Raw genomic sequence first — 25,495 nt, 5'->3', positions numbered from 1 at the left:
CACAAACACCGGGCCCATCTAGGAGTGGCACTGCAGTGTCACGCAGGATGTCCCTTCCAAAAAACCCTCCCCAAACAGCACATGACGCAAAGAAAAAGAAAAGAAAAAAGAGGTGCAAGATGGAATTGTCCTTGGGCCCTCCCACCCACCCTTATGTTGTATAAACAAAACAGGACATGCACACTTTAACCAACCCATCATTTCAGTGACAGGGTCTGCCACACGACTGTGACTGATATGACGGGTTGGTTTGGACCCCCCCCAAAAAAGAAGCAATTAATCTCTCCTTGCACAAACTGGCTCTACAGAGGCAAGATGTCCACCTCATCATCACCCTCCGATATATCACCGTGTACATCCCCCTCCTCACAGATTATCAATTCGTCCCCACTGGAATCCACCATCTCAGCTCCCTGTGTACTTTGTGGAGGCAATTGCTGCTGGTCAATGTCTCCGCGGAGGAATTGATTATAATTCATTTTAATGAACATCATCTTCTCCACATTTTCTGGATGTAACCTCGTACGCCGATTGCTGACAAGGTGAGCGGCGGCACTAAACACTCTTTCGGAGTACACACTTGTGGGAGGGCAACTTAGGTAGAATAAAGCCAGTTTGTGCAAGGGCCTCCAAATTGCCTCTTTTTCCTGCCAGTATAAGTACGGACTGTGTGACGTGCCTACTTGGATGCGGTCACTCATATAATCCTCCACCATTCTATCAATGTTGAGAGAATCATATGCAGTGACAGTAGACGACATGTCCGTAATCGTTGTCAGGTCCTTCAGTCCGGACCAGATGTCAGCATCAGCAGTCGCTCCAGACTGCCCTGCATCACCGCCAGCGGGTGGGCTCGGAATTCTGAGCCTTTTCCTCGCACCCCCAGTTGCGGGAGAATGTGAAGGAGGAGATGTTGACAGGTCGCGTTCCGCTTGACTTGACAATTTTGTCACCAGCAGGTCTTTCAACCCCAGCAGACCTGTGTCTGCCGGAAAGAGAGATCCAAGGTAGGCTTTAAATCTAGGATCGAGCACGGTGGCCAAAATGTAGTGCTCTGATTTCAACAGATTGACCACCCGTGAATCCTTGTTAAGCGAATTAAGGGCTCCATCCACAAGTCCCACATGCCTAGCGGAATCGCTCCGTGTTAGCTCCTCCTTCAATGTCTCCAGCTTCTTCTGCAAAAGCCTGATGAGGGGAATGACCTGACTCAGGCTGGCAGTGTCTGAACTGACTTCACGTGTGGCAAGTTCAAAGGGCATCAGAACCTTGCACAACGTTGAAATCATTCTCCACTGCGCTTGAGACAGGTGCATTCCACCTACTTTATCGTGCTCAATTGTATAGGCTTGAATGGCCTTTTGCTGCTCCTCCAACCTCTGAAGCATATAGAGGGTTGAATTCCACCTCGTTACCACTTCTTGCTTCAGATGATGGCAGGGCAGGTTCAGTAGTTTTTGGTGGTGCTCCAGTCTTCTGTACGTGGTGCCTGTACGCCGAAAGTGTCCCGCAATTCTTCTGGCCACCGACAGCATCTCTTGCACGCCCCTGTCGTTTTTAAAAAAATTCTGCACCACCAAATTCAAGGTATGTGCAAAACATGGGACGTGCTGGAATTTGCCCATATTTAATGCACACACAATATTGCTGGCGTTGTCCGATGCCACAAATCCACAGGAGAGTCCAATTGGGGTAAGCCATTCCGCGATGATCTTCCTCAGTTGCCGTAAGAGGTTTTCAGCTGTGTGCGTATTCTGGAAAGCGGTGATACAAAGCGTAGCCTGCCTAGGAAAGAGTTGGCGTTTGCGAGATGCTGCTACTGGTGCCGCCGCTGCTGTTCTTGCGGCGGGAGTCCATACATCTACCCAGTGGGCTGTCACAGTCATATAGTCATGACCCTGCCCTGCTCCACTTGTCCACATGTCCGTGGTTAAGTGGACATTGGGTACAACTGCATTTTTTAGGACACTGGTGAGTCTTTTTCTGACGTCCGTGTACATTCTCGGTATCGCCTGCCTAGAGAAGTGGAACCTAGATGGTATTTGGTAACGGGGGCACACTGCCTCAATAAATTGTCTAGTTCCCTGTGTACTAACGGCGGATACCGGACGCACGTCTAACACCAACATAGTTGTCAAGGCCTCAGTTATCCGCTTTGCAGCAGGATGACTGCTGTGATATTTCATCTTCCTCGCAAAGGACTGTTGAACAGTCAATTGCTTACTGGAAGTAGTACAAGTGGGCTTACGACTTCCCCTCTGGGATGACCATCGACTCCCAGCAGCAACAACAGCAGCGCCAGCAGCAGTAGGCGTTACACGCAAGGATGCATCGGAGGAATCCCAGGCAGGAGAGGGCTCGTCAGAATTGCCAGTGACATTGCCTGCAGGACTATTGGCATTCCTGGGGAAGGAGGAAATTGACACTGAGGGAGTTGGTGGGGTGGTTTGCGTGAGCTTGGTTACAAGAGGAAGGGATTTACTGGTCAGTGGACTGCTTCCGCTGTCACCCAAAGTTTTTGAACTTGTCACTGACTTATTATGAATGCGCTGCAGGTGACGTATAAGGGAGGATGTTCCGAGGTGGTTAACGTCCTTACCCCTACTTATTACAGCTTGACAAAGGGAACACATGGCTTGACACCTGTTGTCCGCATTTCTGGTGAAATACTTCCACACCGAAGAGCTGATTTTTTTGGTATTTTCACCAGGCATGTCAACGGCCATATTCCTACCACGGACAACAGGTGTCTCCCCGGGTGCCTGACTTAAACAAACCACCTCACCATCAGAATCCTCCTGGTCAATTTCCTCCCCAGCGCCAGCAACACCCATATCCTCCTCATCCTGGTGTACTTCAACACTGACATCTTCAATCTGACTATCAGGAACTGGACTGCGGGTGCTCCTTCCATCACTTGCAGGGGGCGTGCAAATGGTGGAAGGCGCATGCTCTTCACGTCCAGTGTTGGGAAGGTCAGGCATCGCAACCGACACAATTGGAGTCGGACTCTCCTTGTGGATTTGGGATTTCGAAGAACGCACAGTTCATTGCGGTGCTACTGCTTTTGCCAGCTTTAGTCTTTTCATTTTTCTAGCGAGAGGCTGAGTGCTTCCATCCTCATGTGAAGCTGAACCACTAGCCATGAACATAGGCCAGGGCCTCAGCCGTTCCTTGCCACTCCGTGTGGTAAATGGCATATTGGCAAGTTTACGCTTCTCCTCCGACAATTTTATTTTAGGTTTTGGAGTCCTTTTTTTACTGATATTTGGTGTTTTGGATTTGACATGCTCTGTACTATGACATTGGGCATCGGCCTTGGCAGACGACGTTGCTGGCATTTCATCGTCTCGGCCATGACTAGTGGCAGCAGCTTCAGCACGAGGTGGAAGTGGATCTTGATCTTTCCCTAATTTTGGAACCTCAACATTTTTGTTCTCCATATTTTAATAGGCACAACTAAAAGGCACCTCAGGTAAACAATGGAGATGGATGGATTGGATACTAGTATACAATTATGGACGGGCTGCCGAGTGCCGACACAGAGGTAGCCACAGCCGTGAACTACCGCACTGTACTGTGTCTGCTGCTAATATATAGACTGGTTGATAAAGAGATAGTATACTCGTAACTAGTATGTATGTATAAAGAAAGAAAAAAAACCACGGTTAGGTGGTATATACAATTATGGACGGGCTGCCGAGTGCCGACACAGAGGTAGCCACAGCCGTGAACTACCGCACTGTACTGTGTCTGCTGCTAATATAGACTGGTTGATAAAGAGATAGTATACTCGTAACTAGTATGACTATAAAGAAAGAAAAAAAAACCACGGTTAGGTGGTATATACAATTATGGACGGGCTGCCGAGTGCCGACACAGAGGTAGCCACAGCCGTGAACTACCGCACTGTACTGTGTCTGCTGCTAATATATAGACTGGTTGATAAAGAGATAGTATACTCGTAACTAGTATGTATGTATAAAGAAAGAAAAAAAAACCACGGTTAGGTGGTATATACAATTATGGACGGGCTGCCGAGTGCCGACACAGAGGTAGCCACAGCCGTGAACTACCGCACTGTACTGTGTCTGCTGCTAATATAGACTGGTTGATAAAGAGATAGTATACTCGTAACTAGTATGTATGTATAAAGAAAGAAAAAAAAAACCACGGTTAGGTGGTATATACAATTATGGACGGGCTGCCGAGTGCCGACACAGAGGTAGCCACAGCCGTGAACTACCGCACTGTACTGTGTCTGCTGCTAATATATAGACTGGTTGATAAAGAGATAGTATACTCGTAACTAGTATGTATGTATAAAGAAAGAAAAAAAAACCACGGTTAGGTGGTATATACAATTATGGACGGGCTGCCGAGTGCCGACACAGAGGTAGCCACAGCCGTGAACTACCGCACTGTACTGTGTCTGCTGCTAATATATAGACTGGTTGATAAAGAGATAGTATACTCGTAACTAGTATGTATGTATAAAGAAAGAAAAAAAAACCACGGTTAGGTGGTATATACAATTATGGACGGGCTGCCGAGTGCCGACACAGAGGTAGCCACAGCCGTGAACTACCGCACTGTACTGTGTCTGCTGCTAATATAGACTGGTTGATAAAGAGATAGTATACTCGTAACTAGTATGTATGTATAAAGAAAGAAAAAAAAAACACGTTAGGTGGTATATACAATTATGGACGGGCTGCCGAGTGCCGACACAGAGGTAGCCACAGCCGTGAACTACCGCACTGTAATGTGTCTGCTGCTAATATATAGACTGGTTGATAAAGAGATAGTATACTCGTAACTAGTATGTATGTATAAAGAAAGAAAAAAAAACCACGGTTAGGTGGTATATACAATTATGGACGGGCTGCCGAGTGCCGACACAGAGGTAGCCACAGCCGTGAACTACCGCACTGTACTGTGTCTGCTGCTAATATATAGACTGGTTGATAAAGAGATAGTATACTCGTAACTAGTATGTATGTATAAAGAAAGAAAAAAAAACCACGGTTAGGTGGTATATACAATTATGGACGGGCTGCCGAGTGCCGACACAGAGGTAGCCACAGCCGTGAACTACCGCACTGTACTGTGTCTGCTGCTAATATAGACTGGTTGATAAAGAGATAGTATACTCGTAACTAGTATGTATGTATAAAGAAAGAAAAAAAAACCACGGTTAGGTGGTATATACAATTATGGACGGGCTGCCGAGTGCCGACACAGAGGTAGCCACAGCCATGAACTACCGCACTGTACTGTGTCTGCTGCTAATATATAGACTGGTTGATAAAGAGATAGTATACTCGTAACTAGTATGTATGTATAAAGAAAGAAAAAAAAACCACGGTTAGGTGGTATATACAATTATGGACGGGCTGCCGAGTGCCGACACAGAGGTAGCCACAGCCGTGAACTACCGCACTGTACTGTGTCTGCTGCTAATATATAGACTGGTTGATAAAGAGATAGTATACTCGTAACTAGTATGTATGTATAAAGAAAGAAAAAAAAACCACGGTTAGGTGGTATATACAATTATGGACGGGCTGCCGAGTGCCGACACAGAGGTAGCCACAGCCGTGAACTACCGCACTGTACTGTGTCTGCTGCTAATATAGACTGGTTGATAAAGAGATAGTATACTCGTAACTAGTATGTATGTATAAAGAAAGAAAAAAAAACCACGGTTAGGTGGTATATACAATTATGGACGGGCTGCCGAGTGCCGACACAGAGGTAGCCACAGCCGTGAACTACTGCACTGTACTGTGTCTGCTGCTAATATAGACTGGTTGATAAAGAGATAGTATACTCGTAACTAGTATGACTATAAAGAAAGAAAAAAAAAACACGGTTAGGTGGTATATACAATTATGGACGGGCTGCCGAGTGCCGACACAGAGGTAGCCACAGCCGTGAACTACCGCACTGTACTGTGTCTGCTGCTAATATAGACTGGTTGATAAAGAGATAGTATACTACTAATATTATATATACTGGTGGTCAGGTCACTGGTCACTAGTCACACTGGCAGTGGCACTCCTGCAGCAAAAGTGTGCACTGTTTAATTTTAATATAATATTATGTACTCCTGGCTCCTGCTATAACCTATAACTGGCACTGCAGTGCTCCCCAGTCTCCCCCACAATTATAAGCTGTGTGAGCTGAGCACAGTCAGATATATATATACATTGATGCAGCACACTGGGCTGAGCAGTGCACACAGATATGGTATGTGACTGAGTCACTGTGTGTATCGTTTTTCTCAGGCAGAGAACGGATATATTATTAAATAAAACAAACAACTGCACTGTCTGGTGGTCACTGTGGTCGTCAGTCACTAAACTCTGCACTCTCTTCTACAGTATCACAGCCTCAGGTCAATCTCTCTCTCTCTCTCTCTCAACCCTAATCTAAATGGAGAGGACGCCAGCCACGTCCTCTCCCTATCAATCTCAATGCACGTGTGAAAATGGCGGCGACGCGCGGCTCCTTATATAGAATCCGAGTCTCGCGATAGAATCCGAGCCTCGCGAGAATCCGACAGCGTCATGATGACGTTCGGGCGCGCTCGGGTTAACCGAGCAAGGCGGGAAGATCCGAGTCGCTCGGACCCGTGAAAAAAAACATGAAGTTCGGGCGGGTTCGGATTCAGAGAAACCGAACCCGCTCATCTCTATTTAGAACATTATGCCATCAGGAAGCTGCATGGATTTGGAGATTGTAAACTTTGAAGCCACAAGGGTTAAATGAAACAATAGACCTGGAATTCATATAGACCACTGTAATATAGAGATGAGCGCCTGAAATTTTTCGGGTTTTGTGTTTTGGTTTTGGGTTCGGTTCCGCGGCCGTGTTTTGGGTTCGAACGCGTTTTGGCAAAACCTCACCGAATTTTTTTTGTCGGATTCGGGTGTGTTTTGGATTCGGGTGTTTTTTTCAAAAAACACTAAAAAAACAGCTTAAATCATAGAATTTGGGGGTCATTTTGATCCCAAAGTATTATTAACCTCAAAAACCATAATTTACACTCATTTTCAGTCTATTCTGAATACCTCACACCTCACAATATTATTTTTAGTCCTAAAATTTGCACCGAGGTCGCTGTGTGAGTAAGATAAGCGACCCTAGTGGCCGACACAAACACCGGGCCCATCTAGGAGTGGCACTGCAGTGTCACGCAGGATGTCCCTTCCAAAAAACCCTCCCCAAACAGCACATGACGCAAAGAAAAAAAGAGGCGCAATGAGGTAGCTGTGTGAGTAAGATTAGCGACCCTAGTGGCCGACACAAACACCGGGCCCATCTAGGAGTGGCACTGCAGTGTCACGCAGGATGGCCCTTCCAAAAAACCCTCCCCAAACAGCACATGACGCAAAGAAAAAAAGAGGCGCAATGAGGTAGCTGTGTGAGTAAGATTAGCGACCCTAGTGGCCGACACAAACACCGGGCCCATCTAGGAGTGGCACTGCAGTGTCACGCAGGATGGCCCTTCCAAAAAACCCTCCCCAAACAGCACATGACGCAAAGAAAAAAAGAGGCGCAATGAGGTAGCTGACTGTGTGAGTAAGATTAGCGACCCTAGTGGCCGACACAAACACCGGGCCCATCTAGGAGTGGCACTGCAGTGTCACGCAGGATGTCCCTTCCAAAAAAAACCTCCCCAATCAGCACATGATGCAAAGAAAAAGAAAAGAAAAAAGAGGTGCAAGATGGAATTGTCCTTGGGCCCTCCCACCCACCCTTATGTTGTATAAACAAAACAGGACATGCACACTTTAACCAACCCATCATTTCAGTGACAGGGTCTGCCACACGACTGTGACTGATATGACGGGTTGGTTTGGACCCCCCCCAAAAAAAGAAGCAATTAATCTCTCCTTGCACAAACTGGCTCTACAGAGGCAAGATGTCCACCTCATCTTCACCCTCCGATATATCACCGTGTACATCCCCCTCCTCACAGATTATCAATTCGTCCCCACTGGAATCCACCATCTCAGCTCCCTGTGTACTTTGTGGAGGCAATTGCTGCTGGTCAATGTCTCCGCGGAGGAATTGATTATAATTCATTTTAATGAACATCATCTTCTCCACATTTTCTGGATGTAACCTCGTACGCCGATTGCTGACAAGGTGAGCGGCGGCACTAAACACTCTTTCGGAGTACACACTTGTGGGAGGGCAACTTAGGTAGAATAAAGCCAGTTTGTGCAAGGGCCTCCAAATTGCCTCTTTTTCCTGCCAGTATAAGTACGGACTGTGTGACGTGCCTACTTGGATGCGGTCACTCATATAATCCTCCACCATTCTATCAATGTTGAGAGAATCATATGCAGTGACAGTAGACGACATGTCCGTAATCGTTGTCAGGTCCTTCAGTCCGGACCAGATGTCAGCATCAGCAGTCGCTCCAGACTGCCCTGCATCACCGCCAGCGGGTGGGCTCGGAATTCTGAGCCTTTTCCTCGCACCCCCAGTTGCGGGAGAATGTGAAGGAGGAGATGTTGACAGGTCGCGTTCCGCTTGACTTGACAATTTTGTCACCAGCAGGTCTTTCAACCCCAGCAGACCTGTGTCTGCCGGAAAGAGAGATCCAAGGTAGGCTTTAAATCTAGGATCGAGCACGGTGGCCAAAATGTAGTGCTCTGATTTCAACAGATTGACCACCCGTGAATCCTTGTTAAGCGAATTAAGGGCTGCATCCACAAGTCCCACATGCCTAGCGGAATCGCTCCCTTTTAGCTCCTCCTTCAATGCCTCCAGCTTCTTCTGCAAAAGCCTGATGAGGGGAATGACCTGACTCAGGCTGGCAGTGTCTGAACTGACTTCACGTGTGGCAAGTTCAAAGGGCATCAGAACCTTGCACAACGTTGAAATCATTCTCCACTGCGCTTGAGACAGGTGCATTCCATCTCCTATATCGTGCTCAATTGTATAGGCTTGAATGGCCTTTTGCTGCTCCTCCAACCTCTGAAGCATATAGAGGGTTGAATTCCACCTCGTTACCACTTCTTGCTTCAGATGATGGCAGGGCAGGTTCAGTAGTTTTTGGTGGTGCTCCAGTCTTCTGTACGTGGTGCCTGTACGCCGAAAGTGTCCCGCAATTTTTCTGGCCACCGACAGCATCTCTTGCACGCCCCTGTCGTTTTTTAAAAAATTCTGCACCACCAAATTCAAGGTATGTGCAAAACATGGGACGTGCTGGAATTTGCCCATATTTAATGCACACACAATATTGCTGGCGTTGTCCGATGCCACAAATCCACAGGAGAGTCCAATTGGGGTAAGCCATTCCGCGATGATCTTCCTCAGTTGCCGTAAGAGGTTTTCAGCTGTGTGCGTATTCTGGAAAGCGGTGATACAAAGCGTAGCCTGCCTAGGAAAGAGTTGGCGTTTGCGAGATGCTGCTACTGGTGCCGCCGCTGCTGTTCTTGCGGCGGGAGTCCATACATCTACCCAGTGGGCTGTCACAGTCATATAGTCCTGACCCTGCCCTGCTCCACTTGTCCACATGTCCGTGGTTAAGTGGACATTGGGTACAACTGCATTTTTTAGGAGACTGGTGAGTCTTTTTCTGACGTCCGTGTACATTCTCGGTATCGCCTGCCTAGAGAAGTGGAACCTAGATGGTATTTGGTAACGGGGGCACACTGCCTCAATAAATTGTCTAGTTCCCTGTGAACTAACGGCGGATACCGGACGCACGTCTAACACCAACATAGTTGTCAAGGACTCAGTTATCCGCTTTGCAGTAGGATGACTGCTGTGATATTTCATCTTCCTCGCAAAGGACTGTTGAACAGTCAATTGCTTACTGGAAGTAGTACAAGTGGGCTTACGACTTCCCCTCTGGGATGACCATCGACTCCCAGCGGCAACAACAGCAGCGCCAGCAGCAGTAGGCGTTACACGCAAGGATGCATCGGAGGAATCCCAGGCAGGAGAGGACTCGTCAGACTTGCCAGTGACATGGCCTGCAGGACTATTGGCATTCCTGGGGAAGGAGGAAATTGACACTGAGGGAGTTGGTGGGGTGGTTTGCGTGAGCTTGGTTACAAGAGGAAGGGATTTACTGGTCAGTGGACTGCTTCCGCTGTCACCCAAAGTTTTTGAACTTGTCACTGACTTATTATGAATGCGCTGCAGGTGACGTATAAGGGAGGATGTTCCGAGGTGGTTAACGTCCTTACCCCTACTTATTACAGCTTGACAAAGGGAACACACGGCTTGACACCTGTTGTCCGCATTTCTGGTGAAATACCTCCACACCGAAGAGCTGATTTTTTTGGTATTTTCACCTGGCATGTCAACGGCCATATTCCTCCCACGGACAACAGGTGTCTCCCCGGGTGCCTGACTTAAACAAACCACCTCACCATCAGAATCCTCCTGGTCAATTTCCTCCCCAGCGCCAGCAACACCCATATCCTCCTCATCCTGGTGTACTTCAACACTGACATCTTCAATCTGACTATCAGGAACTGGACTGCGGGTGCTCCTTCCAGCACTTGCAGGGGGCGTGCAAATGGTGGAAGGCGCATGCTCTTCACGTCCAGTGTTGGGAAGGTCAGGCATCGCAACCGACACAATTGGACTCTCCTTGTGGATTTGGGATTTCAAAGAACGCACAGTTCTTTGCAGTGCTTTTGCCAGCTTGAGTCTTTTCAGTTTTCTAGCGAGAGGCTGAGTGCTTCCATCCTCATGTGAAGCTGAACCACTAGCCATGAACATAGGCCAGGGCCTCAGCCGTTCCTTGCCACTCCGTGTGGTAAATGGCATATTGGCAAGTTTACGCTTCTCCTCCGACAATTTTATTTTAGGTTTTGGAGTCCTTTTTTTACTGATATTTGGTGTTTTGGTTTTGACATGCTCTGTACTATGCCATTGGGCATCGGCCTTGGCAGACGACGTTGCTGGCATTTCATCGTCTCGGCCATGACTAGTGGCAGCAGCTTCAGCACGAGGTGGAAGTGGATCTTGATCTTTCCCTAATTTTGGAACCTCAACATTTTTGTTCTCCATATTTTAATAGGCACAACTAAAAGGCACCTCAGGTAAACAATGGAGATGGATGGATTGGATACTAGTATACAATTATGGACGGGCTGCCGAGTGCCGACACAGAGGTAGCCACAGCCGTGAACTACCGCACTGTACTGTGTCTGCTGCTAATATATAGACTGGTTGATAAAGAGATAGTATACTCGTAACTAGTATGTATGTATAAAGAAAGAAAAAAAAACCATGGTTAGGTGGTATATACAATTATGGACGGGCTGCCGAGTGCCGACACAGAGGTAGCCACAGCCGTGAACTACCGCACTGTACTGTGTCTGCTGCTAATATATAGACTGGTTGATAAAGAGATAGTATACTCGTAACTAGTATGTATGTATAAAGAAAAAAAAAAACCACGGTTAGGTGGTATATACAATTATGGACGGGCTGCCGAGTGCCGACACAGAGGTAGCCACAGCCGTGAACTACCGCACTGTACTGTGTCTGCTGCTAATATATAGACTGGTTGATAAAGAGATAGTATACTCGTAACTAGTATGTATGTATAAAGAAAGAAAAAAAAACCACGGTTAGGTGGTATATACAATTATGGACGGGCTGCCGAGTGCCGACACAGAGGTAGCCACAGCCGTGAACTACCGCACTGTACTGTGTCTGCTGCTAATATATAGACTGGTTGATAAAGAGATAGTATACTCGTAACTAGTATGTATGTATAAAGAAAGAAAAAAAAACCACGGTTAGGTGGTATATACAATTATGGACGGGCTGCCGAGTGCCGACACAGAGGTAGCCACAGCCGTGAACTACCGCACTGTACTGTGTCTGCTGCTAATATATAGACTGGTTGATAAAGAGATAGTATACTCGTAACTAGTATGTATGTATAAAGAAAGAAAAAAAAACCACGGTTAGGTGGTATATACAATTATGGACGGGCTGCCGAGTGCCGACACAGAGGTAGCCACAGCCGTGAACTACCGCACTGTACTGTGTCTGCTGCTAATATAGACTGGTTGATAAAGAGATAGTATACTACTAATATTATATATACTGGTGGTCAGGTCACTGGTCACTAGTCACACTGGCAGTGGCACTCCTGCAGCAAAAGTGTGCACTGTTTAATTTTAATATAATATTATGTACTCCTGGCTCCTGCTATAACCTATAACTGGCACTGCAGTAGTGCTCCCCAGTCTCCCCCACAATTATAAGCTGTGTGAGCTGAGCAGTCAGACAGATATATAATATATATAGATGATGCAGCACACTGGCCTGAGCCTGAGCAGTGCACACAGATATGGTATGTGACTGACTGAGTGACTGTGTGTATCGCTTTTTTCAGGCAGAGAACGGATATATTAAATAAACTGCACTGTGTGTCTGGTGGTCACTCACTATATAATATATTATGTACTCCTGGCTCCTGCTATAACCTATAACTGGCACTGCAGTAGTGCTCCCCAGTCTCCCCCACAATTATAAGCTGTGTGAGCTGAGCAGTCAGACAGATATATAATATTATATATAGATAATAGATGATGCAGCACACTGGCCTGAGCCTGAGCAGTGCACACAGATATGGTATGTGACTGAGTCACTGTGTGCTGTGTATCGCTTTTTTCAGGCAGAGAACGGATTATAAATAAAAGTGGTGGTCACTGGTCACTATCAGCAAAACTCTGCACTGTACACTACTGAGTACTCCTAATGCTCCCCAAAATTAGTAAATCAAGTGTCTAAACGGAGAGGACGCCAGCCACGTCCTCTCCCTATCAATCTCAATGCACGTGTGAAAATGGCGGCGACGCGCGGCTCCTTATATAGAATCCGAGTCTCGCGATAGAATCCGAGCCTCGCGAGAATCCGACAGCGTCATGATGACGTTCGGGCGCGCTCGGGTTAACCGAGCAAGGCGGGAAGATCCGAGTCGCTCGGACCCGTGAAAAAAAACATGAAGTTCTGGCGGGTTCGGATTCAGAGAAACCGAACCCGCTCATCTCTACTGTAATATCTATATAGCTCTGTCTCTTTTTCCTAGTGAATATGGCATTTAATTCCCACATATATATATTGTTTTTCTTTTCTCCTTCTTTTTTTCTTTTTTGGTCTCTTCTCCCCTTTTTATTTCGGTCTCTCCCTTAAATATACCTATATATGGGAATATTGTTTGGTCGGCACCCACGACTGCGACCAGACCTGACATTGCTCCTATACTGCTAGCGGCATGCCATTTTTATGGTCTGTTTGCAGTCTTGGGCGCTGACACGTGGGACTACCTGTTATAGAAGCTATTTAGCTATAGATTATATAGATCAAACCTATAGGAGAGCCAAATGTTTTTGAACCATAGAGATGAGATTGCCCTGTTCATTAGCTATTTATATATGTCTATATGCACAACACTATGAGAGTGTATGTGCAGACACATGGAGCATTATGCTCTGCATCATGTTTAATGAATGAATTAAAAAGCAATAGAAATATTTGAGACATGTGTAGTTTATAAAGTTGATATTATATTGATATATTATTATTAAGACTGAGGAAATGTCTCTCAGTCAGAGGTTGCATAGATATTCCCTCAGTCTATAACTGTATAGATTTTGATTTTTGTTGCTCTGTCCGCATCACATTAAGCTTTTTTATATGTATGTGGAATGGCACTAATATTATTAATTTTTTAAAGATGTTGATTTCTAAAAAAAATGTATTTTTTAAGATAGACCATTTAAGTGATACTCCGAGCTAAATTCTGGTGTATGAGAGTAATGACTTTACTACACCTGCTGAGACTCCTTATACACCTGTTCACACTAATTACAAAAGACAGGATATAAAAGATTGAAAGAATTGCCTAGAGAAGAACACTCTGCCTCTTGAAAAAGCCACCTGGGGTGCTGAGAAACGCGTTGAGGGTACAGAGAGAAGGGGCCGCTGAGACCGATAGTGCCCACAAGAAGAAAGCTCTGTTTTTGACATCAGCTAATTATCCTCCAGCATTTGCCGGTAATTGCATATCTGGGACGAGACTGCAATACTCATTTCTCCTGCTGCACTGGGAACTCCCTACACCCTGTCCTGCTGAGCACTATTCCAGCTGTGCCAGGGGTGTTGCACGGCGGCTCGGTGCATTCAAACTGTGCCGCATGGCGGAGAACGGTTCCTCAATTGATTGTGCCACTGAAAGATGTCTCACCCATGTACAGGGTGATATAGAGCGGCTTCCAACAGCACAGGCTGTGCAGTAAGGACAGATACAACCACACAGTTAGTAGCAGTCACTATACAGTTTCACATCTTTGCATCATCTATTCACTCAGTGAACTATTCAGCAGATGGACATTTTCCAGCTGTGATTAAATCCATACCGATTCAGGACATATTCATGTATGGTTTAAGATGTTAAACATACCAGCTGAAGGATTTATTTCTGTACAAATTGTGGGCTGCTAAGTATGAGAGACTGACCAAATCAAAATTGAAAGTCCCTCTATATAAGTCCCAGTGACGACCTCTTACTTTTAGTGCAATTTATAATAAATATATGTATTAATGTCAATATTAGAGGTATTATACACCTCAATCTGATATGGTTAATACACTTTGGTCTATCAATTTTTAAATTATGTATATTCTTTTTTAGGTTTGTTTAATAAATTATGTTTTTATATACTTTTGGGAACATCATTGGTATTAAGCGCCGGCCTGGTATCTGTTTGTATTTGTACAAGTCTGCAGATGTTCAAAGACCTGCTGGTGAGACAATTGTCAAGTCAAGCGGAACGTGACCCGCCAACAGCTCCTCCTTCATTTTCTACCGCAACTGGAGCTGCCATGAAAATGATAAAGTTTCCAAACCCACACGCTGGTAGTGATGCAGGGCAGTCAGGAGCAAGTTCTGACATCTGGTCCGTTCTGAAGGACCTGCCAACGATTACTGACATGTTGTTTACTGTCACTGCATATGATTTTTTCACCATTGAATGAATGGTGGAGGATTATATGGGTGACAGCATCACTGTAGGCATGTCAGACAGTCCGTATGTATACTGGCAGGAAAAAGAGGCAATTTGGAGGCTCTTGCACAAACTGGCTTTATTTTACCTAAGTTGCCCCCCCTCCAGTGTGTACTCCGAAATAGTGTTTAGTTCAGCCGGTCACCTTGTCAGCGATCGGCGTAGGAGGTTACTTCCAGAAAATGTGGAGAAGATGATGTTCATCAAAATGAATTATAAATTCCTCCGTGGAGACATTTACCAGCAATTGCCTCCAGAAAGTACACAGGGACCTGTGATGGTGGATTCCAGTGGGGACGAATTAATGCTCTGTGAGGAGGAGGATGTACACAGTGTACACAGGGTGAGGAATCGGAGGATGTGCAAGGAGAGATTGATTGCTTCTTTTTTGGTGGGGGCCCAAACCAACCAGTCATTTCAGCCACAGTCGTGTGGCAGACCCTGTCGCTGAAATTATTGGTTTGTTAAAGTGTGCATGTCCTGTTTATACAACATAAGGGTGGGTGGGTGGGAGGGCCCAAGGACAATTCAATCTTACACCTCTTTTTTATTTATCTTTACATCATGTGCTGTTTGGGGACTATTTTTTTAAGTGCCATCCTGTCTGACACTGCAGTGCCACTTCTAGATGGGCCAGGTGTTTGTGCCGCCTACTTGGGTCGCTTAGCTTAGTCATCCAGTGACCTCTGTGCAAATTTTACTACTAAAAATAATATTGTGAGGTGTGAGGTGTTCAGAATAGACTTATTTGTTAGTGGAAATTATGGTTATTGAGGTTTATAATACTATAGGATCAAAATTACCACCAAATTCTATGATTTTAGCTGTTTTCGAGGGTTTTTAAAAAAATCACCCGAATCCAAAACACATCAGAATCCAAAACCCGAAAGTGTGGTTTTGCCAAAGTGTGTCCGAATCCAAAACACGACTTCGGACCCGAATCCAAAACCAAAACACAAAACACGAAAAATGCCCTCTGCACATCTCTACTGCAAACGCAAGGACACGCCTGCATTTTTCCAAACACTCCCTAAAAACAGTCAGTTGACACCCACAAACACCTTCTTCCTGTCAATCTCCTTGCGAACATATCCGTCGCACAAATCGCTAAGTGGGATCCGCTTTGTACCCGTGCAACGTGCCTGTGCATTGCGGTGAATACGCATGCGCAGTTTGGACCTGATCACCCGCTGTGCAAAAACGCACAGCAGCGATCAGGTCTGAATTACCCCCATGATGCATACATCACAAAACTTTCCCAGAAAGACTAAAATATCTTAATATCTACAGTTAGGGGCAGAGAAGGGAAAGGGGTGACATGTTAGAAACTTTCAAACATATCAAGGGTTTTAACCAGGTACAGAAGGAAAACATTCTTCAAAGGAGGAGAAGTATTAGAAAATTAGAATATTAACTGAAATTTGAGGGAGTGAGGTAGGTGCATGGGATGTTTGAGGAAATAGTAATAAATAGAAAGGGTAGTGGACAAATGGAATAGCCTCCACCATAGGAGGTACAGACTAGTACAGTAGAGCAATTTAAATACGCTTGGGATAGTCATGAGGATATCCTTACAAAGCTAAAAAGCATCAAATAGGATTTGAGGTTACAATAAGGTTAAAAAAGGGGCAGACTAGAAAGGCCAAGTGGTTCTTATCTGCTGTCAAATTCTATGATTCTATGTCAAAAACTGGCAGAAATGTGAAGTTTTCCTTCGCTGAAAACTTGGTGACTGAAGTCATGAGGCCACAAAAGATGGTGTTTGGTCGGCAGGCTGTTAGCATTCCTGTATGCAGGTAGAACAAAATATGGTATGATGTTGTTGGTGCCATCAATGCAGAGGGGCTCATCAAGAGCAGTTTGGAGAACTGCAAAAAGAGGTTATCAGACTTTACTATAGAGATGAGCGCCTGAAATTTTTCGGGTTTTGTGTTTTGGTTTTGGGTTCGGTTCCGCGGCCGTGTTTTGGGTTCGAACGCGTTTTGGCAAAACCTCACCGAATTATTTTTGTCGGATTCGGGTGTGTTTTGGATTCGGGTGTTTTTTTCCAAAAACACTAAAAAACAGCTTAAATCATAGAATTTGGGGGTCATTTTGATCCCAAAGTATTATTAACCTCAAAAACCATAATTTACACTCATTTTCAGTCTATTCTGAATACCTCACACCTCACAATATTATTTTTAGTCCTAAAATTTGCACCGAGGTCGCTGTGTGAGTAAGATAAGCGACCCTAGTGGCCGACACAAACACCGGGCCCATCTAGGAGTGGCACTGCAGTGTCACGCAGGATGTCCCTTCCAAAAAACCCTCCCCAAACAGCACATGACGCAAAGAAAAAAAGAGGCGCAATGAGGTAGCTGTGTGAGTAAGATTAGCGACCCTAGTGGCCGACACAAACACCGGGCCCATCTAGGAGTGGCACTGCAGTGTCACGCAGGATGGCCCTTCCAAAAAACTCTCCCCAAACAGCACATGACGCAAAGAAAAAAAGAGGCGCAATGAGGTAGCTGACTGTGTGAGTAAGATTAGCGACCCTAGTGGCCGACACAAACACCGGGCACATCTAGGAGTGGCACTGCAGTGTCACGCAGGATGTCCCTTCCAAAAAACCCTCCCCAAACAGCACATGACGCAAAGAAAAAAAGAGGCGCAATGAGGTAGCTGTGTGAGTAAGATTAGCGACCCTAGTGGCCGACACAAACACCGGGCACATCTAGGAGTGGCACTGCAGTGTCACGCAGGATGTCCCTTCCAAAAAACCCTCCCCAAACAGCACATGACGCAAAGAAAAAAAGAGGCGCAATGAGGTAGCTGTGTGAGTAAGATTAGCGACCCTAGTGGCCGACACAAACACCGGGCCCATCTAGGAGTGGCACTGCAGTGTCACGCAGGATGTCCCTTCCAAAAAACCCTCCCCAATCAGCACATGATGCAAAGAAAAAGAAAAGAAAAAAGAGGTGCAAGATGGAATTATCCTTGGGGCCCTCCCACCCACCCTTATGTTGTATAAACAAAACAGGACATGCACACTTTAACCAACCCATCATTTCAGTGACAGGGTCTGCCACACGACTGTGACTGATATGACGGGTTGGTTTGGACCCCCCCCAAAAAAGAAGCAATTAATCTCTCCTTGCACAAACTGGCTCTACAGAGGCAAGATGTCCACCTCATCTTCACCCTCCGATATATCACCGTGTACATCCCCCTCCTCACAGATTATCAATTCGTCCCCACTGGAATCCACCATCTCAGCTCCCTGTGTACTTTGTGGAGGCAATTGCTGCTGGTCAATGTCTCCGCGGAGGAATTGATTATAATTCATTTTAATGAACATCATCTTCTCCACATTTTCTGGATGTAACCTCGTACGCCGATTGCTGACAAGGTGAGCGGCGGCACTAAACACTCTTTCGGAGTACACACTTGTGGGAGGGCAACTTAGGTAGAATAAAGCCAGTTTGTGCAAGGGCCTCCAAATTGCCTCTTTTTCCTGCCAGTATAAGTACGGACTGTGTGACGTGCCTACTTGGATGCGGTCACTCATATAATCCTCCACCATTCTATCAATGTTGAGAGAATCATATGCAGTGACAGTAGACGACATGTCCGTAATCGTTGTCAGGTCCTTCAGTCCGGACCAGATGTCAGCATCAGCAGTCGCTCCAGACTGCCCTGCATCACCGCCAGCGGGTGGGCTCGGAATTCTGAGCCTTTTCCTCGCACCCCCAGTTGCGGGAGAATGTGAAGGAGGAGATGTTGACAGGTCGCGTTCCGCTTGACTTGACAATTTTGTCACCAGCAGGTCTTTCAACCCCAGCAGACCTGTGTCTGCCGGAAAGAGAGATCCAAGGTAGGCTTTAAATCTAGGATCGAGCACGGTGGCCAAAATGTAGTGCTCTGATTTCAACAGATTGACCACCCGTGAATCCTTGTTAAGCGAATTAAGGGCTGCATCCACAAGTCCCACATGCCTAGCGGAATCGCTCCGTGTTAGCTCCTTCTTCAATGCCTCCAGCTTCTTCTGCAAAAGCCTGATGAGGGGAATGACCTGACTCAGGCTGGCAGTGTCTGAACTGACTTCACGTGTGGCAAGTTCAAAGGGCATCAGAACCTTGCACAACGTTGAAATCATTCTCCACTGCACTTGAGACAGGTGCATTCCATCTCCTATATCGTGCTCAATTGTATAGGCTTGAATGGCCTTTTGCTGCTCCTCCAACCTCTGAAGCATATAGAGGGTTGAATTCCACCTCGTTACCACTTCTTGCTTCAGATGATGGCAGGGCAGGTTCAGTAGTTTTTGGTGGTGCTCCAGTCTTCTGTACGTGGTGCCTGTACGCCGAAAGTGTCCCGCAATTTTTCTGGCCACCGACAGCATCTCTTGCACGCCCCTGTCGTTTTTTAAAAAATTCTGCACCACCAAATTCAAGGTATGTGCAAAACATGGGACGTGCTGGAATTTGCCCATATTTAATGCACACACAATATTGCTGGCGTTGTCCGATGCCACAAATCCACAGGAGAGTCCAATTGGGGTAAGCCATTCCGCGATGATCTTCCTCAGTTGCCGTAAGAGGTTTTCAGCTGTGTGCGTATTCTGGAAAGCGGTGATACAAAGCGTAGCCTGCCTAGGAAAGAGTTGGCGTTTGCGAGATGCTGCTACTGGTGCCGCCGCTGCTGTTCTTGCGGCGGGAGTCCATACATCTACCCAGTGGGCTGTCACAGTCATATAGTCCTGACCCTGCCCTGCTCCACTTGTCCACATGTCCGTGGTTAAGTGGACATTGGGTACAACTGCATTTTTTAGGACACTGGTGAGTCTTTTTCTGACGTCCGTGTACATTCTCGGTATCGCCTGCCTAGAGAAGTGGAACCTAGATGGTATTTGGTAACGGGGGCACACTGCCTCAATAAATTGTCTAGTTCCCTGTGAACTAACGGCGGATACCGGACGCACGTCTAACACCAACATAGTTGTCAAGGACTCAGTTATCCGCTTTGCAGTAGGATGACTGCTGTGATATTTCATCTTCCTCGCAAAGGACTGTTGAACAGTCAATTGCTTACTGGAAGTAGTACAAGTGGGCTTACGACTTCCCCTCTGGGATGACCATCGACTCCCAGCGGCAACAACAGCAGCGCCAGCAGCAGTAGGCGTTACACGCAAGGATGCATCGGAGGAATCCCAGGCAGGAGAGGACTCGTCAGACTTGCCAGTGACATGGCCTGCAGGACTATTGGCATTCCTGGGGAAGGAGGAAATTGACACTGAGGGAGTTGGTGGGGTGGTTTGCGTGAGCTTGGTTACAAGAGGAAGGGATTTACTGGTCAGTGGACTGCTTCCGCTGTCACCCAAAGTTTTTGAACTTGTCACTGACTTATTATGAATGCGCTGCAGGTGACGTATAAGGGAGGATGTTCCGAGGTGGTTAACGTCCTTACCCCTACTTATTACAGCTTGACAAAGGGAACACACGGCTTGACACCTGTTGTCCGCATTTCTGGTGAAATACCTCCACACCGAAGAGCTGATTTTTTTGGTATTTTCACCTGGCATGTCAACGGCCATATTCCTCCCACGGACAACAGGTGTCTCCCCGGGTGCCTGACTTAAACAAACCACCTCACCATCAGAATCCTCCTGGTCAATTTCCTCCCCAGCGCCAGCAACACCCATATCCTCCTCATCCTGGTGTACTTCAACACTGACATCTTCAATCTGACTATCAGGAACTGGACTGCGGGTGCTCCTTCCAGCACTTGCAGGGGGCATGCAAATAGTGGAAGGCGCATGCTCTTCACGTCCAGTGTTGGGAAGGTCAGGCATCGCAAACGACACAATTGGACTCTCCTTGTGGATTTGGGATTTCAAAGAACGCACAGTTCTTTGCGGTGCTTTTGCCAGCTTGAGTCTTTTCAGTTTTCTAGCGAGAGGCTGAGTGCTTCCATCCTCATGTGAAGCTGAACCACTAGCCATGAACATAGGCCAGGGCCTCAGCCGTTCCTTGCCACTCCGTGTGGTAAATGGCATATTGGCAAGTTTACGCTTCTCCTCCGACAATTTTATTTTAGGTTTTGGAGTCCTTTTTTTTCTGATATTTGGTGTTTTGGATTTGACATGCTCTGTACTATGACATTGGGCATCGGCCTTGGCAGACGACGTTGCTGGCATTTCATCGTCTCGGCCATGACTAGTGGCAGCAGCTTCAGCACGAGGTGGAAGTGGATCTTGATCTTTCCCTAATTTTGGAACCTCAACTTTTTTGTTCTCCATATTTTATAGGCAGAACTAAAAGGCACCTCAGGTAAACAATGGAGATGGATGGATTGGATACTAGTATACAATTATGGACGGACTGCCACGGTTAGGTGGTATAAAAAAACCACGGTTAGGTGGTATATAATACAATTATGGATGGACGGACTGCCTGCCGAGTGCCGACACAGAGGTAGCCACAGCCGTGAACTACCGCACTGTACACTGGTTGATAAAGAGATAGTAGTATACTCGTAACAACTAGTATGACGACGGTATAAAGAATGAAAAAAAAACCACGGTTAGGTGGTATATATTATAATACAATTATGGTTGGACGGACTGCCTGCCGAGTGCCGACACAGAGGTAGCCACAGCCGTGAACTACCGCACTGTACACTGGTTGATAAAGAGATAGTAGTATACTCGTAACAACTAGTATGACGACGGTATAAAGAATGAAAAAAAAACCACGGTTAGGTGGTATATAATACAATTATGGTTGGACGGACTGCCTGCCGAGTGCCGACACAGAGGTAGCCACAGCCGTGAACTACCGCACTGTACACTGGTTGATAAAGAGATAGTAGTATACTCGTAACAACTAGTATGACGACGGTATAAAGAATGAAAAAAAAACCACGGTTAGGTGGTATATAATACAATTATGGTTGGACGGACTGCCTGCCGAGTGCCGACACAGAGGTAGCCACAGCCGTGAACTACCGCACTGTACACTGGTTGATAAAGAGATAGTAGTATACTCGTAACAACTAGTATGACGACGGTATAAAGAATGAAAAAAAAACCACGGTTAGGTGGTATATATTATAATACAATTATGGATGGACGGACTGCCTGCCGAGTGCCGACACAGAGGTAGCCACAGCCGTGAACTACCGCACTGTACACTGGTTGATAAAGAGATAGTAGTATACTCATAACAACTAGTATGACGACGGTATAAAGAATGGAAAAAAAACCACGGTTAGGTGGTATATATTATAATACAATTATGGTTGGACGGACTGCCTGCCGAGTGCCGACACAGAGGTAGCCACAGCCGTGAACTACCGCACTGTACACTGGTTGATAAAGAGATAGTAGTATACTCGTAACAACTAGTATGACGACGGTATAAAGAATGAAAAAAAAACCACGGTTAGGTGGTATATAATACAATTATGGTTGGACGGACTGCCTGCCGAGTGCCGACACAGAGGTAGCCACAGCCGTGAACTACCGCACTGTACACTGGTTGATAAAGAGATAGTAGTATACTCGTAACAACTAGTATGACGACGGTATAAAGAATGAAAAAAAAACCACGGTTAGGTGGTATATATTATAATACAATTATGGTTGGACGGACTGCCTGCCGAGTGCCGACACAGAGGTAGCCACAGCCGTGAACTACCGCACTGTACACTGGTTGATAAAGAGATAGTAGTATACTCGTAACAACTAGTATGACGACGGTATAAAGAATGAAAAAAAAACCACGGTTAGGTGGTATATATTATAATACAATTATGGATGGACGGACTGCCTGCCGAGTGCCGACACAGAGGTAGCCACAGCCGTGAACTACCGCACTGTACACTGGTTGATAAAGAGATAGTAGTATACTCGTAACAACTAGTATGACGACGGTATAAAGAATGAAAAAAAAACCACGGTTAGGTGGTATATAATACAATTATGGTTGGACGGACTGCCTGCCGAGTGCCGACACAGAGGTAGCCACAGCCGTGAACTACCGCACTGTACACTGGTTGATAAAGAGATAGTAGTATACTCGTAACAACTAGTATGACGACGGTATAAAGAATGAAAAAAAAACCACGGTTAGGTGGTATATATTTATAATACAATTATGGATGGACGGACTGCCTGCCGAGTGCCGACACAGAGGTAGCCACAGCCGTGAACTACCGCACTGTACTGTGTCTGCTGCTAATATAGACTGGTTGATAAAGAGATAGTATACAATACTACTAATATACTGGTGGTCAGGCACTGGTCACCACTAGTCACACTGGCAGTGGCACTCCTGCAGCAAAAGTGTGCACTGTTTAATTTTAATATAATATTATTTATCATGTACTCCTGGCTCCTGCTATAACAACCTGCAGTGCTCCCCAGTCTCCCCCACAATTATAAGCTTTATATACAATACATTGATGTGCAGCACACTGGGCTGAGCAGTGCACACAGACTGAGTCACTGTGTGACTGTGTATCGTTTTTTTCAGGCAGAGAACGGATATATTAAATAAAACAAACAACTGCACTGTCTCTGGTGGTCACTGGTCACTGTGGTCGTCAGTCACTAAACTCTGTCTGCACTCTCTTCTAATCTACAGTATCACAGCAATCTCTCTCTCTCTCTCTCTTCTAAATCTAATCTAAATGGAGAGGACGCCAGCCACGTCCTCTCCCTATCAATCTCAATGCACGTGTGAAAATGGCGGCGACGCGCGGCTCCTTATATAGAATCCGAGTCTCGCGAGAATCCGACAGCGTCATGATGACGTTCGGGCGCGCTCGGGTTAACCGAGCAAGGCGGGAAGATCCGAGTCGCTCGGACCCGTGAAAAAAAAAGTGAAGTTCGTGCGGGTTCGGATTCAAAGAAACCGAACCCGCTCATCTCTACTTTACTATACTGTAAAGAGGTGGGTTAAAGCAAAAATTGCCAAAAAAGAAAAAGCAGCACAGCAGACAGGGCAAGCTTCCCTTATGAAGTGGTGTACCTGGATTATGAGGAGCCACTGAAAAGCCTGATCCCAGCAGAGGACGTTAGGTGGCTTCATGTCCAGGACACGGATGGCCAGAGGCAGGCTCATGAGTTATTTTCTTTATCATATCGCATCTTTATTTGATAATGTTGTGTGAGGTGTAGTGTATTTAATTTAATATGCTCTCTCATTTTGCAGTTATTTAGTTCCAATGTGATGTATAGAAGGGTTGAATGTAGTTTAATATCCACTATAAATTGCTATTTATTGTATTGTTAATTGTGTATTATGGTGCCTTTATTTTTTGTTTTGTTTTTTAAATTTTTTAAAATGCATGCTACTTTTTTATGTTTGTGTTCAGAAAAAGAGTTATCTATAGTAGCAGCTCAGATGATGTTTGTTTTTATCCATCATTTTCATGTGCGTTTTGCAAGGTCATGGCCCATACTGCAGATTTTGCATATTCAGGCCCTGCTAAGATTGTTGCTGCACATGCTTGGATCAGGAGTGAATTAAGGGGTAAGGTGCTGCCCCTGGGGCACAACATTTTTGGTGTCCTCCCATCATGTCACTGCCCCCTTCATGTTGGAGTCTCTCGACTGGCAAAGCAGCACCAACTTCATTTCCCCTCCACCACAACAATTTACAGACCATTGCCCCCTACTCCCTCACCATTTACAAAATTAATCTCATTCAAGTGAGCATGCTGTCATCCCCGCCCCCCTCCCAGAAAGTGTCACTCTAGCATAATGGGAAATCTACCACTGGTTGGGATCAGGTGCGGATCTAGACTTTTCTTTTAGTGGAGGTGGTTTATTAATTATTCCTGACTTCCCCCCCTCTAATCAGTACTCCTCCCACTTTCCATCCCAACTGTCCATTAATGCTCTACAGAGCATATAAAGCATTGCCAGGCTGCCTGCATATGTACTTCTTATGTGGCACACACAAACACACACACACTGGGCACATTAACCTGCTACCACAATACACAAAGTGGGGGTGATGTCATGTGATGATGGTAGATGGGGCTGGGGGACACGAAAGATGGGGGAGATGTCAATGCAGCCACATGCCATCACCTGACAGCAGCCCCCACCTTTGGTGGCCCCAGCAGTGCAGGGAGCCAGTACTACCCTTGTCCATGCCTGTGGGGCTGGCAATGCTGCAATGTGCCAGGTATTGGTATGGGTAGCTGGATGCTTGGGAGGGGGATGCTGCCGCTATGAAGGACCCAGTTTCAGATGATAGATGTCAGGCTGTGCTGGCTGCTGCACAGTGGGAGAGTTAGGGAAGGAAGATAAGTGATGCCAGCAGAGGGAGATCGCTGCTGCACTGCGGTGGCTCCCCCCCACCTACCGCCATGACTGTTCCCAGAATGGAGGAGCTGCCAGCGCACAGCACCTGACTGAACAGCACCAGCAGTGGCGGGAA

This window comes from Pseudophryne corroboree, chromosome 8 (genome assembly GCF_028390025.1).
Source record: "Pseudophryne corroboree isolate aPseCor3 chromosome 8, aPseCor3.hap2, whole genome shotgun sequence".
Lineage (NCBI taxonomy): Eukaryota > Metazoa > Chordata > Amphibia > Anura > Myobatrachidae > Pseudophryne > Pseudophryne corroboree.
This window is presented reverse-complemented; position numbering follows the sequence as displayed.